The 16,641-nt window shown below is 36.9% G+C and overlaps 1 protein-coding gene across 1 annotated transcript in view; it reads left to right on the forward strand.

Annotated features, from left to right (window-relative positions):
- The window catches only part of SEL1L2 (SEL1L2 adaptor subunit of ERAD E3 ligase), a 118,860-nt gene that overhangs the window by 24,265 nt on the left and 77,954 nt on the right, over positions 1–16,641 (forward strand). The gene's annotated exons all lie outside the window — the stretch shown is intronic.

Below are 16,641 nucleotides of genomic sequence, written 5' to 3' on the forward strand. Positions count from 1 at the left end.
AAACCAATTCCTTGCCTACTAGGCTCTGTGATCTGGCCTCATGTTTTTTCTCTGACATCATTTCCTACTACTGTCTCCTTTACTCGCACCATTCTAGACACACTGGGCTTTACGCTGTTCCTCAGAAACTCCAGGCATGGGCCTACCTTTCTGTTCTTTCTACTTGGAACATCTTTGAGCCCAGATATCCATTTGGCTCCCTTCCCTCATCTTCTTTAGGTCTTTGCTCAAACCTTTTGGAGGGTCCTTCCCTGGGCACTCTGTAAATTTGCATTCACTCTTTCTAAAATTGAAAACCCTGTCACAACACCTTTATCTTTATTCCCTGTAGCATTTTTCTCTCAGAATTATCACTACGTAACATACTATATTTTGTTATGTCGCCCTCCACTAGAATATAAACTCCATGAGAGCAAAGGTTTTTGTCTGTGTTGTTCACTGCTTTTATCCCAGCAACTAGAACAGTGCCTGGCACATAGTAGGCACTCGATAAATGTTTATTGAATTAATGAATAAATCAAATTTAGATTAAAGGAGTAAACTTTGAAAAAATGTTTATATAAATTAAAAACTCCTTTCTCCATTGCAATATTTTCTAAACCCCTCCAAATTTAGCTTTTCTCCATTACCATAACTACCACATCCCATAATGAAAATAGAAGTGACCTTGGCACAAAGCCCACATTTTGTCCTTGGGCAGGTGGAGTTTGAAAGGACATCAACTTCATCAGGTCATCTTGATTTCTCTTGTAGACTTTGATATCTTGTGATATGCAGCGCCTGCCCAACAACACATGAAAGCCCCCTTTGGAATCAAGGAGCTCCTTACTGCTCCGGATCAAGGACGCTGCTCAGACCCATAAGAGTCCTTCCCATTGCCTGGGATTAGTAGATGAGGCCTATATAGTAAATGGTGAGAAAGGACCCCAGCTCTGTGTATAGCCAAGCACAAAGGAAAACTATAAACTATTCTAAGAGATCTCAGAATATTGGACAACAAAAGCCCAAAGAAAGGAGAAAACATGCCAGGGTAGCCTGTTTGTAGACTGAATATCTCACTCAATTCCCCTGGAGTATCTGCTTTTTTAATCTTCCTTAGCACCAACCTCATAGAGCACAGACTGCAGAAGTGAAAAGACTGGGCTGCAAATGGCTCTAACGCAAATTTCCCTCACATCCCTGCTACACTACAGGCAGAATAAAGCAACCTCCATTCACTACACTTGCCATATTGTTTCATGACTCCTTTGCAATAAATAGGATACTGTCTGGCTGATAACACTCTCCCCCCATCTCTACCCCCATTGTAGACCTGGTAAATTCTGGTTCTTTCATAATAATTACTATTTGCTTTATAATTTTTTAAAACGGCCTTCTAAGTATAGCTTCTCTTTCCCTAGTTTTTCTCTTTCTGGCTCTACAACTCTACGATTCACAAAAGAATATCATCTGCTCCTTCGTTTCTCCAACACACACTTTTTTAAAAAACACAAATAAAAAAAATTTAAAGACACTTTGTCTTGTGTAAAGGATCCAATATTTTCAGGAACTCTGTGTATTATTTCCTTCCGTATTAAAGAACGATTGTGATCGCAGAGGTGGTCAACCCCCAGGTATCTAATGTACTACCAGGGAGTAACTGAGGCCCCTTAAGGGAGCAATTCAAGTGCGCGGCTCAGGGGCCATTATGACAGCCACCACCACCAAGACCAACAATGAAAACAAGGAAAGGGTAGCTCAGATGCCAGCACTGAGCAGTTCTGCTGGAGTTCCCAGAGTGCTCAGTCCCATTTTCTCCTTCATCTAAACAGCCACATTCTTCTTATTTTTGAGATTAACATCTTGTTACAACAGACAATTAGACTTCTTTTTTTTTACACTTTTTGGTACCTTGTTTTATGTCCTTATTGTCATAATTCATATTAAGAACAATGTATTACAGTTATGAAATACCTTAAACTTTATAAAACCCCTTCACATATACCATTCATTCCTCCTAACACCCTAACAAAGATGTTAACTGGTTATTTAAATGGTTAACTATTATCCCCATTTTACAGATTAGAATAAGCAAGCCCATTCAAATTTAAAAGATCTTTGTATTACAAATTTTCCGTATACATATTCATTGAACACAATGCCTACTATGTACCAAATACAGTTATTGGAATTTGGATTTTCAGAAAGGTTCTGATTTTTTTTTTTTAGCTTTGTGACACCTCTATTTGATAATTACTTGAACTTGATTGTCTCTGAGAACTTCTCCTCTTGCAGCCCTCTCAAGCATTTTCTCCTACAACCCAATTATATTGGCTCTAGTCGGGGCAGTGGGTATCCGTCTCCCTCCTCACTATTATAGTCTCACTAGGAGAATAATAGGAGCTGAGGACAGAGAAGTAGCTGTGGTCTTTCTCTCCAACTCTGCTCCTGTCATCATTCTTGGAGATTTTGGTATCTGTGAATCCTAGACTCTCAGTTCCGTTATTTAGATCTTTTTACTCCATTAATTGCACACTCTTCAGTACTCCCTTGGTCATAATCTGGACTATGTCTTTCCCAAGTTAAAATTTCAAGCTTCCAAGTCTCTGATGACCACTCGGTGCTTTCCAGTTTCTTCTATCAATGCTTCAATTCCACATCAAATCCATTTGCTCCTTTTCCTGTGCATCGTTACCCTCACATCCTCACTTCCCTTCTTAGTTGGCTTAGAGTTGATGGCTCATCACTACAGGACCACAATCCCTTTTCCAAAGCCCTTGGGAACAAGTGTGTTTCAGAATTCAACGTTTGTTTCCAAATTTTGGTAAAATATACATAACATAAAATTTATCCTTGTAACCATTTCTAAGAATATTTTTCATTAGTGTTAACTACATTCACACTGCTGTACAACCAGTCTCCAAAACTCTTTTCATCTTGCAAAACTGAAACTCTTTACCCATAAAACAGCAACTCTCCACTACTCCTAACCTCCCAGCCCCTGGCAACCATCATTATAGTTTTTGTCTCTATGACTTTGATTACTCTAGCTACCTTATATAAGTAGAATCATACAGTGTTTGTCTTTTTTGTGACTGACTTAATTTCACTTAGTATAATGTCCTTAAGCTTCCTCCATGTTGTAGCATGTGTCAGAATCTTCCTTCTTGAGGTTGAATAAGTTCCATTGTACATATATACCATATTTTATTTATCCATTCATCCATTGGTGGACACTTGGGTTGCCTACAACATTGGCTATTGTGAATAATGCTACTATGAATGTGGGTGTAAACATACCTCTTCGATATCCTGCTTTCGGTTCTTTTGGGTATATACCCAAAAGTGAAATTGCTAGATCATATGGTAGTTCTAATTTAATTTTTTAGGAACTGCCATATTGTTTTCCACAGTGGTTGCACCATTTTACATTCGCACCAACAGTTCCAATTTCTCCATATCCTTGTCAACACATTATTTTCTGTTTTTGCTTTTTTTTTTTTTTATAGTAACCATCCTAATGGATGTGAGGAGGTATCTCATTGTGGTTTTTATTTGCTTTTGCCTGATGGTCAGTGATGTTGAGCATCTGTTTATGTGTTTGTTGGCCATTTGTATATCTTCTTTGGAGAAATGTCTATTCAAGCCCTTTGCCCATTTCCTAATAGGATTGTTAGATTTTTTTTGGTGTTGGATTGTAGGAGTTCTTTACACCTTCTGGATATTAACCTCTTATATGATATATGATTTGCAAATATTTTCTCCCTTTCATAGGTTGCTTTTTCACTTTGTTAATAGTGTCCTTTGATGCACAGAAGGTTTTCATTTTGACTTAGTCCAATTTATCTATTTTTATTTTTTTGCCTGTGCTTTGGGTGTCATATCCAGGAAGTCATTACCAAATCCAATGTCATGAAACTTTTCCCTGTGTTTTCTTCTAGTTTTATAGTTTCATGCATTATGTTTAGGTCTTTAATCCATTTTGAGTTACCTTTTGTATATAGTATAAGGTAAGAGACCAACTTCATCCTTTTGTACATGGATATCTGATTTTCCCAGCACAATTTTTTGAAAAGACTGTCCTTTCCCCATTGAATGATCCTGGCACTCTTGTTGAAGATCATTTGACTATATGTGAGAGTGTTTATTTCTTAGCTCTCTATTCTAGTCCATATCTGTCTTTATGCCACTACCACAGTTTTGATTACTGCAGCTTTGTATAAAATTTTGATGTCAGGAGGTGTGAGACCCACAACTTTTTCTTTCTCTAGATTGTTTTGGCAGTTCACGATTCCTTCAGATTCCATATGAATTTTAGGAGGACGTTTCTATTTCTGAAAGAAAAATGCCATTGGGATTTTGTTAGGGATTGCATTGAATCTGTAATCACTTTGGGTAACATTGACATTTTAACAGTATTAAATCTTCTACTACGTGACCACGTGATGTCTTCCCGTTTCTTTTTGTCTTCTTTAATTTCTTTCAGCAATGCTATGTAGTTTTCAATGTATGAGTGTTTCACCTCCCTGGCTAAGTTTATTCCTAAGTATTCTATTCTTTTTTTGATGTTATTGTAAGTGGAATTGTTTTCTTAATTTCCTTTTAGGATTGTTCATTGTTAGTGTACAGAAACGTAACTGATTTTTGTGTGTTGATTTTGTATCTTGCAACTTTGCTAAATTCATTTATTAGTTCTTACAGTTTTTTCATGAAATCTTTAGGATCTCATACATAAAACACCATGTCATCTGTGAATAGAGATAATTTTACTTCTCCTTTCCAATTTAGATGACTTTTACTTCTTTTTCTTGCCTAATTGCTCTGGCTGGGACTTCCAGTTCTATGTTGAATAGAATGGTGAGAGTGGACCTCCTTGCCTTGTTCCTAAACTTAGAGGAAACGCTTTCAGTCTTTCACTGTTGAATATGATGTTGGCTGTGGGTTTTTCATATATCACTTATAATATGTTGAGGTAATTTCCTTCTATTCCTAGTTTGTTGAGTGTTTTGATCATGAAAAGATATTGAATTTTGTCAAATTCTTTTTCTGCATCAATTGAGGTGATTGTGCAAGGTTTTATTCTCCTTCAGTCTGTTAATGTGGTATATTACATTGATTGATTTTTTTTAAGATTTTTAAATTTTTTTCCTTTTTCTCCCCAAAGCCCCCCAGTACATAGTTGTATATTCTTAGTTGTGGGTCATTCTAGTTGTGGCATGTGGGACGCCGCCTCAGCATGGTTTGATGAGCAGTGCCATGTCCGCACCCAGGATTCGAACTGATGAAACACTGAGCCGCCTCCAGCAGAGCGCGGGAACTTAACCAGTCGGCCATGGGGCCAGCCCCATATTGATTGATTTTTGTTTGTTGAAACATTCTTGCATTTCAGGAATAAATCCTACTTGGTCATGGTGTACAATACTCTTAATGTGATGTTGAATTCTATTTGCTAGTTTTTTGCTGAATATTTTTGCATCAATATTCATCAGGGATATTGGTCTATAGTTTTCTTGCAGTGTCCTTGTCTGGCTTTGGTATTAGGGTAATGCTGGCCTCATAGAATGAGTTTGGAAGTGTTCTTTTCTTTTCAATTTTTTTGAAGAGTCTGAGGCATAATTCAGGGCTTTGATTTTTCTTTTTCTTCTTATTTTGGAAATGTAATACTATCCACACACACATACATAATACACATACAGACATACACATCATATATTATAGAATAATATAATATATTACCATATTCCCCAGCAGAGACTGGGGAAATAGGTTGTTTTCAAACATATTCTTAATTATGCAGCAAAACATATGGATATTCAGGGCCGGCGCGGTAGTGCATCAGTTACGTTCGCACATTCCGCTTCTCAGCGGCCCGGGTTCGCCGGTTCGGATCCCGGGTGTAGACATGGCACCGCTTGGCACGCCACGCTGTGGTAGGCATCCCACATATAAAGTAGAGGAAGATGGGCAAGATGTTAGCTCAGGGCCAGGCTTCCTCAGTAAAAAGAGGAGGACTGGCAGTAGTTAGCTCAGGGCTAACCTTCCTCAGAAAAGAAAAATATGGATATTTACATTAAGTGGGACACATAAAGAACATAACTTCACATCAGGTTCAGACAGGTTTTCCCAGCAACTGAATTTGAGCACCAAACTATTGAAAAAGCTTTTAGTTTTCAGATATTTTTGGATTTTAAAATTGCAGCAAAGGGTTTGGGGTCCTGTGGAATCACTCCCTTGTTATAGACCTTCCATTTAGTTATTCCTTTTGCACTCCATCCAATTTAGTGGTAAAACCTCAACCTGATAAAGTGCAGTTCTCCACCTACTCAATTCCTGCACCTGAGTAGCTGGAAGGGGCTGGAAATAAATCCAATCAGACAACCAGTCTCATTTTAATTTCATGACCACAAGCCTCAAGTACGCCTTCAGTGTGTCCCTGCAAACCTAAACATCTCCCTAGTCAAACTTCTTGTCCCCCATCTCTAAGGCTACTGCTTCATATCTTCTCCTTTCCTCTCCAAATCCAACTCACCTGTCCCTCATTCTCAGCTGATGACTTGCTTTTTTTTTTCCCTCTTTGAAAAAATAGAAACAGTCTGAAGAGCAATTCTACATTCTCCCATGAACAACTCTATCAACTTACCAGCATCTGTAACCATGTACACTGCCTCCACTCCAGACACAAACTGTCTAAGCCATCTCTCCACTGAGATTTCTAAAGGCATCTGACACTTGACATGTTGACTACTGAACTCTTGATTTTCCTCAACTTCAAACCTGTTCCTACCCTGGTGTCTCTCATACCAGTAAATGGTTCTTTCATCCACTGGATGCTTGGGGTAAAAATCTTAAGGTGACTCTCTACTTCTTTCTTTCATACCCAACATCCCAGATATCTTGCTTTTAAAATATATCCTAATCCAATCATTTAACTACTCTACCACCAGCCACTAGCATCACCCATCTAGACTCTATGATAGTCAACTTCCTGGTCTCCTGCCTACATTCTTGCCTTACTGCAGTCCATTCACCTCAAAGTATGTGTTCCATTACATATAGAACAAAACCAAACTCTTGTCATGCTCACATGGCCCTACGTGACCTGCTCTTTATCTGAGCTCTGACCGTTCTCCCTATTGCTTACTCTAATTCCAGCCATCTTGGCCTCTGTGCTATGTTTGAAAAACTCAAGTATACCATGACCTCAGGGCCTACTGCCTCCCATGCCTGGGATGATCTGCTTGATAATCACGTGGCTTGTTGCCCTCAATACATGCTTCATTTGGGTATCTACTCATATGGTTCCCCTTGAAAAAAAATACAAAAAAATTTTGATAAAACTAAACTTTTCTCAATCACTTATCTAAAATAGCATACTCCATCACTTTCTAATTCCTTACCTTGATCGAATTTTCATGTGTTTTCTCATCATGTATAATTGTTCATATTTGACACCCCCACTGAAAATTGAGCTCCATGTGTACAGGCTCTTTAGTTTTTTGTTCACTTCTATTTCTTAGAGTCTTTATTAGTCTCTAAAATATAGTAAGTGCTTGATAAATATTTGTAAATGAAAAAAGTCATTGTTTAGCAATATTTCTATCAGGGACAGAACAGAAGCTATCTGTCAGCAGCTGTAATGATACTTATGAGAAAAAAATGCTGAAATTAATGACAAAAAACAGGTTTCTAGGGTTACCTTTTGATTTTAATAATCTATCCCCTGTACCATGAATACTTAATATGCCTATATGTTTAATTATAATTTTATGCTCCTTGCATTTAAAAATGCAGAATATAAATACTCGAGTATGTATCAGATTTTAATGTTCTCTTAATTTCATAAAACTACCCTTATAATGCATTTAGTAATTAATAGAAATGTTATATTAACACTATATAATTAGTATCACCCATGCTATTTTATTTTTCCCCTTTAATTTTGTACTGCACTGTTTTCACACATTTCAGAAGTTATCCTTGGATAGCAGTATGTTATTGTTATTTGGTGCCTTTAGAAGGTAGATATACAAATAGACAATAAAATATTTAGCATTGTCTTTGCCAAGAGAAAGAAATATTTTTACTGATGAATGAGTTATTTCTTCTCTGTAAGAAGTAGCTATTCTTTTAACTTAGGGGTTGGTGTTGCCTTATTTGCTTTGTTTTAAAAACAATCAGGCATGTTATGAAAAAGTATTCTAAGATTATTTTATATTCTTAACTGAAAATACTTTAGGAAAAATGAAAAACACTAAGACCATTACCAAAAACATCTCTGTTTCAACTTAACATCTCATAAATAAAATCTTACTTCAAGGGAGAAAAACTGCTACAACTGTGAGATTTTCAAGTGCCAGTCTTTTCTTTCCAAATGTATATATGTTTTTTAAGGCTTAGGAAGCTTGAGTAATCTGATATACCTTAAATTCCTGATTAAAACCATAATCCAAACAAAATCTGCTTCAATATGTGTCTTTGCTATATGTGTAAATGTTTTCACTGTCTGATGAGTGATATAAATTTTTGTACTATTTTATTTGTGTATTTTAATTATACTTTAATTTGCTGACTACTTTCTTTACTATGACTAGGGCAGGGGTTCTCAAACGTTAGCATGCATCACACTCATCTGGAGGACTCGTTAAAACACAGATTGCTGGGCTTCACCCCCAGAGTTTCTGATGCTGTAGACTTGGGGTGGAGCTGAGAATTTGTATTTCTAACAGATTCCCATCTGATGCTGATGCTGCTGTTCCAGGGACCATAATTTGAGAATCAGTCACCTAAGGGAACCTGGTTTTCTTATAGGCAAACTTAATTTCTTTTTTTTCCACTCCCTTCTGGCTTTCTCCATAACCTGGCTTTTCTCTGATAATATTTGGGGCACTAATGTTCATACTCTTTGGAATACAGTGACCTGAACATAGGATATGGAATCCCCATCTAGATATAGTGGGGAAAATGGAAATTCACTTCCTCCCTCTTGCCAAACCAATGACAGCAGCTTGTGTTGCTCTCTCTGACACAGTCTTGTTGTACCTTATTCAACCACCTGGACAAGGGCCGCTAATGAGGAGGTGCTGAGCTGGTCTTGGTTTGCCACTCCTATCGTCCTCACTGATGCTTTCAATCGGGTCTTACTTTTCATTTGCTGTTTTTTCAGAGAAGTTTTTCAGCAGAATTAGGGTATTACACAGTGCCAAGGCACAGTGAGTATTTTGGGGCATGTGAGTCAGGAAAGAAAAAGAGATATGGATAGTTAAGGGAAGCAAGAAATGCCTTTGATTGTCAAGCCCTAGGGAAAGAAAGTCACTGACAGGCAAAGAATCCTTACCTTCCAGTTCTTCTTCAACTTCTCACCAATCTCCCACTTGCAAGGAATGATGGTCGTTCCCCATTCCATAGCAAACCCATAGCAAACATGACTCACACTTACTCCCTTAGACAAAACACAAAACTTTTTTGTTTTCCGTATATAGGCACACAATTTGGAGACATTAACACATATAGAGGTGTGTCTGGGTGGGTGGGATGAGACTGATTCCCTCCTCCAAACTTCCTTTTGCTCCCCATTCTTCTTCTTCCCTATAACTGGAATCTCCATCTACTCAGCTAGTCTAGCCAAAAAACAAGAAGTTCTCTTTGACTTTGTCCTTTTTCTTACCCCTACATCCAGTCCATATCCAATTCCTATCTGTGCTACTTCCAAAACATATCCTAAATCTGCCCGTACAGTTTATCTCTGTTGCTTCTGCTCTCATCTGAGTCACATCATCCCTCACCTGGTTGACTACAACAGTCTCTGAACTGTTCTCCTTGCTCTTGTGTAATCCTCTCCTCACACATCAGCCAGAATGTTCTTTCTTTCTAAAATGTAAATCAGACCATGTCTTTTGAATAAAATGTCAACTCCTTACAGTGTCCTTATATAATGTGACTCCTACATCTCTCTTTCTCTTTTACAATTTTCCCTTTTGTTTACACTCCTTGAGCTACTTGGGCCTTATTTCCATTCCAAGAAACTAAGTTTGTTCCTCTTTAGAGCATTGGTACTTGCTGTTCCCTCTGCCTGGAATGTTCTGCCCCCATATCTATGCAGGATGGCTTTCCTGTCGTTAAATTCTTGGCTCCAAAGTCACCTGTTCAGTGAGGCTTTTCTTGGGCATCCAATCTAAATTAACTAAATTAGTGCAGCAACCCTCTTCACCCTGCATTTCACTCTTTCTTACATCTCCTTGTTTTATTCTCTTCATAGCATGTATCAATATCTAATACTAACTTGTTGATTTATTTGTTTATTGTTTATTGTCTGTCTGTCTGTCTTCTCACAGATGAACAGAAGCTCCTTAATATCAGATAGATAGATTATTCTGTCTTATTTGCCATTATATCTTCAATTCCTAGTGAATGCCCTGCATAAATATGTTGAATGAATGAATCGTTTATTCATATAGCTCTTAAAGAACAAGGTTGGTTCATTACTTGATTATTTCACATCTGCTGCCTCCCAAAAACTACTTGAGGAGACTATTAAAGTCCCATTAACAGTAGCTATGTTGCTGTTATTGAAATTCTATTAAAGAATATGCATGGGATTGGGGGCTAACTTATATTTACTGTTAAATACATCTCAAGTGGCAATGGGGGCCATGAGTGTGCTAAAATTGCTGCTCACTGTCTTTAGGTGAAGCTAGTCCAAAAAATGTATGGTATAAAAGTATTTTCTACTAGTAAAGAGGTGTTTAGATATTCTGCTTAAGAGATTAAAAACTATATTTCAAAAAGCCGAATAGTGTTTACTGATTTCCCAGGCTCAAAACATCGTAGTTCACTGATGAATCATGGAAATAAATAGCCAGAGTACCTAAGTCCTAGCAGTTCAGGATCTGAAACAGAAAAACAGAAATATTAATTTACACGGAAAACATATATTCAATACAACAATAATAATAATAGCTAATATTTATTGAGTACTTACTATGTATGAGGCTCTTCACATTTATTAACTTATTTGATCCCAGCAACAACTTTATGAGGTAAGCAATATTGTTACTCCCATTTAACATGTACATTTATAGTTCACATTTACTATAAACTGAGTCACAGAGAGGCTAATTAACTTTCCCATAGTTAGACACAGCTAATTAGTGGTGAAAAGAAAATACTATGAAGGAAATATAAATGAGTTTTCTTTTTTTGAGGAAGATTAGCCCTGAGCTGACTGCTGCCAATCCTCCTCATTTTGCTGAGGAAGAGTGGCTCTGAGCTAACATCCACGCCCATCTTCCTCTGCTTTATATATGGGATGCCTACCACAGCATGGCATGCCAAGCAGTGCCATATCCGCACCTGGGATCTGAACTGGCAAATGCCGGGCCGCTGAAGCAGAAAGTGTGAACTTAACCACTGCACCACTGGGCTGGCCCCCATAAATGAAATTTTAAAAATCCGTAACACATTTATTTATGGGTATGAACAATTAGGATGGACGATTTTGAATAAATTATCGGTTCGTATGTTAACAAGTAATCAAAGTTTCTTGTGTTTAAAAAGTAAAATTGCATGTTGTTTTAAGAATAAAACTAAGTATTATTCATACAAAACATTGTAAAAACCCTTAAGTTAAACCTCTAGCCTTAGCAGACTGGATTACACTAGTAAACAAGAAGCTATTAAAAATGTGTTCTTGAGTGACATCAGCATCATGGCAGAGTGAGTTCTCACAGAAATGCAACATAAGATTTATAGATATTCCTCCACAACTAGAAGGACCCACAACTAAAATATACAACTATGTACTGGGGGGATTTGGGGAGAAAAAGCAAAAAAAACATAAAGAAGAAGATTGGTTACAGTTGTTAGCTCCGGTGCCAATCTTTAAAAAAAAAAAAAAGAAGAATTATAGATATTCCAGAAGGAGAAAAGAACGAGAATGGAGTAGAAAGGTTGTTCAAAGAAATAATAGTAGACAATTTCCCAAACCTAGGGAAGGAAATCCATGTGGAAGAGACTGCCAGATCTCTTAAATATGTCGATGTAAAAAGACCTACTGCAAGGCATATAGTAGTGAAACTGGCAAAACAGAATGACAAAGAAAGAATACTAAGGGCAGCAAGGCAGAGGAAAATAACCTACAAAGGAACCCCCATCAGGCTTTCAGTGGATTTCTCTGCAGAAACCTTACAGGCTAGGAGAGACTGGAATGACATATTCAAATCACTGAAGGACAAAAACTTTCAGCCAAGAATACTCTCTCCAGTGAAAATACCTTCAGATATGATGGAGAAATAAAAACTTTCCCAGACAAACATAAGCTAAGGGAGTTCATAGCCATGAGATACACCCCTCCACACACACACACACACATGCACAAGAAATCCTCAAGAAGGCCCTCATACCTGAAAAAAACAAAAGGAGAGAAAGGGGTTACAAACCACAGAGTAAGGAGTTAAATAAGTAGACAGAATCAGAGCAGGATAGCAAATACTCAAGTATAACATTAAAGACATAGGGAAGGAAAACCCCAAAAACAAAGATAATCTTGTCATAGCAACCACAAACTCACAACACAAGATGGAATAAGATGTGGGAAAAACAACTTAGGAGGGGAAGGGGAAAGGGACTGAATTGGTTTAGTCTAAGGAAATTAGAGGCCATGAGAAAAGGGACTGTCTTATCCACGAGATCTTGAATACAAACCTCAGGGTAACCACTAAACAAAAAAGCAGAACAGAGACAAAAATAAGGAGAAAATAAAGAAAAACAACATAAAAAATTACATAACTCAATTGGTGGACCAAAATACGCAGGCCAAGAAATAAAGGAAATGCAGGAGAACTGGAGAACAAGTGATAAAATGGCAGCATTAAGCCCTCTTATATCGATAATCACCCTAAATGTAAATGGATTGAATTCTCCAATAAAAACACACAGAGTGGCAAGATGGATTAAAGAACAAGACCCAATAACATGCTGCCTCCAGGAAACACATCTCAGCTCCAAAGACAAACACAGGCTCAGAGTGAAGGGATGGAAGACAACACTCCAAGTTAATGGCAAACAAAAGAAAGTGTCGCAATACTTATATCAGACAAAGTAGACTTCAAGGTAAGACAGGTAAAGAGAGACAAAGAGGGGCAGTATATAAGGATCAAAGGGACATTCCATCAAGAAGAAATAACACTTATAAATGTCTATGCACCCAACACAGGAGCACCAAAGTACATAAAGCAACTGTTAACAAACCTAAAAGAAGACATTAATAATTACACAATAATAATAGGGGACCTCAACACACCATTCACATCAATGGACAGATCACCCAGACAGAAAATCAACAAGGAAACAGTGGAATTAAATGAAAAGCTAGACCAGATGGACGTAATAGACATATATAGAACACTCCATCCAAAAACAGCAGAATACACATTCTTCTCAAGTGCACATAGAACATTCTCAAGCATAGACCATATGTTGGAAAACAAGGCAAGCCTCAATAAATTTAAGAAGATTGAAATAATAACAAGCATCTTTTCTGATCACAATGTTATAAAGCTAAAAATTAATTACAAGAAAAAAACTGAGAAAAGGAAAAGATGTGGAAACTAAACAATATGCTATTGAACAACCAATGGATCATTGAAGAAATTAAAGGAGAAATCAAAAAATGTCTGGAGACAAATGAAAATGATAACATAACATACCAACTCATATGAGATGCAGCAAAAGCTGTCTTAAGGGGGCAATTCATTGCAATACAGGCTTACCTTAAGAAACAAGAAAAAACCCAAATGAACAATCTCAAACTACGTCTAATTAAATTAGAAAAAGAAGAACAAGCAAAGTACAAAGTCAGCAGAAGGAGGGAAATAATAAAAATCAGAGCAGAAATAAATGCTATTGAAACAAAAAAGGCAGTAGAAATGATCAATGAAACAAAGAGCTGGTTCTTTGAGAAGATAAATAAAATAGACAAACTCCTAGACAGACTTACAAAGAAAAAAAGAGGGAAAGCTCAGATAAATAAAATTAGAAGTGAAAGAGGAGAAATAACAACGGATACCACAGAAATACCACAGATTATAAGAGAATACCATGAAAAACTATATGCCAACAAAATGGACAATCTAGAGGAAATGAATGAATTCTTAGACTCTCATAACCTCCTAAAGCTGAATCAAGAAGAAATAGAGAATCTGAATAGACCAATCACAAGTAAAGAGATCGAAACAGTAATCAAAAGCATACCAAAGAATAAAAGCCCAGGACCAGACGGCTTCCCTGGGGAATTCTACCAAACTTTTCAGAGAGGATTTAATACCTATCCTTCTCAAGCTATCCCAAAAGATTAGGGAAGATGGAAAACTTCCTAACACATTCTATGAGGCCAACATCACTTTGATATCAAAGCCTGACAAGGACAACAAGCCAATATTGCTGATGAACATAGATGTAAAAATCCTCAACAAAATATTGACAACTAGAATACAGCAATACATCAAAAAGATCATACATCATGATCCATTGGGATTTATTCCAGGGACACAGGGATGGTTCAACATCTGCAAATCAATCAATGTGATACACCACATCAACAAAATGAGGAATAAAAATGACATGATCATCTCAATAGATGCAGAGAAAGCATTTGACAAGATCCAACACACATTTATGATAAAAGCTCTTAACAAAATGGGGATAGAAGGAAATTACCTCAACATAATAAAAGCCATATATGACAAACCCACAGCCAACATCATACTCAATGGGGAAAAACTGAACACCATCCCTCTGAGAACAGGAACAAGACAAGGATGCCCACTATCACCACTCTTATTCAACATAGTACTGGAGGTTTTGGCCAGAGCAATTAGGCAAGAGAAAGGAATAAAAGGAACCCAAATAGGAAGTGAAGAAGTGAAACTCTCACTGTTTGCAGATGACATGATCTTATATATAGAAAACTCTAAAGAATCCATCAGAAAACTATTAGAAATAATTAACTACAGTAAAGTTGCAGTGTACAAAATCTACTTACAAAAATCAGTTGCATTTCTGTGCTCTAATAATGAACTTAAAGAAAGAGAATCCAAGAATACAATTCCATTTACAATCGCCAAAAAAAGAATAAAGTACCTAGGAATAAATTTAACTAGGAGGTGAAGGACTTATACAATGAAAATTATAAGACATTATTGAAAGAGATAGATAACGACATAGAGAGTTGGAAAGAGACTACATGAACATGGATTGGAAGAATAAACATAGTTAAAATATCTACACTACCCAAAGCAATGTACAGATTCAATGCAATCTCAATCAGATTCCCAATGACATTCTTCATGGAAATAGAGCAAAGAATCCTAAATTTCACATGGGGCAGCCAAAGACCCCCAAATGCTAAAGCAATACTGAGAAAAAAAAAGAACAAAGCCAGAGTCATCACAATCCCTGACTTCAAAATATACTACAAAGTCATAGTTATCAAAACAGCATGGCACTGGTACAAAAACGGGTACACAGATCAATGGAACAGAACTGAAAGCCCATAAATAAAACCACACATACACGGACAGCTAATCCTTGACAAAGGTGCCAAGAACAAACAATGGAGAAAAGATAGTCTCTTCAATAAATGGTGTTGGGAAAACTGGACAGCCACATGCAAAAGAATGAAAGTAGACCATTATCTCACACCATACACAAAAATAAACTCAAAATGGGTCAAAGACTTGAAGATAAGTCCTGAAACCATAAAACTCCTGGAAGATGATATAGGTAGTACACTCTTTGATGTTGAACTTAAAAGGATCTTTTAGAATACCATGTCTTCTCAGACAAGGGAAACAAAAGAAAAAATAAACAAGTAGGAATTCATCAGACTAAAGAGCTTCTGCAAGGCAAAAGAAACTAGGATCAAAACCAAAAGACAACCTACCAACTGGGAGAAAATTTTTGCAAATCATATATCTGATAAGGGGTTAATCTCCATAATATATAAGGAACTCACATAACTGAACAACAAAAAAAGAAACAGCCTGATCAAAAAATGAGCAGAGGATGTGAACAGACATTTTTCCAAAGAACATATACAGATGGCCGATAAACACATGGAAAGATGTTCAATATCACTGATCATCAGGGAAATGCAAATCAAAACTACACTAAGGTACCACTTAAGCCTGTTAAAATGGCTATAATCACTAAGACTAAAAATAAGAAATGTTGGAGAGGGTGTGGAGAGAAGATTACCCTCATACACTGCTGGTGGGAATGCAAACTGGTGCAGCCACTATGGAAAACAATATGAAGATTCCTCAAAAAACTAAAAATAGAAATACCATATGACCCAGCTCTCCCACTAGTGGGTATCTACCCAAACAACTTGAAATCAACAATCCAAAGTAACATATGTACCCCTATGTTCATTGCAGCACTATTTACAATAGCCAACACATGGAAACTATCTGAGTGCCCATCGACTGATGATTGGATAAAGAGGATGTGGTATATATATAAAATGGAATACTACTCAGCTAGAAAAAAAGAAAAAGTCATCTCATTTGCAACAACATGGAAAAACCTGGAGGGAATTATGCTTAGCAAAATAAGCCAGACTGAGAAAGACAAACACCAGATTATTTCATTCATATGTGGAATATA

Source organism: Equus quagga, chromosome 12 (genome assembly GCF_021613505.1).
Source record: "Equus quagga isolate Etosha38 chromosome 12, UCLA_HA_Equagga_1.0, whole genome shotgun sequence".
Taxonomy (NCBI): Eukaryota; Metazoa; Chordata; class Mammalia; order Perissodactyla; family Equidae; genus Equus; species Equus quagga.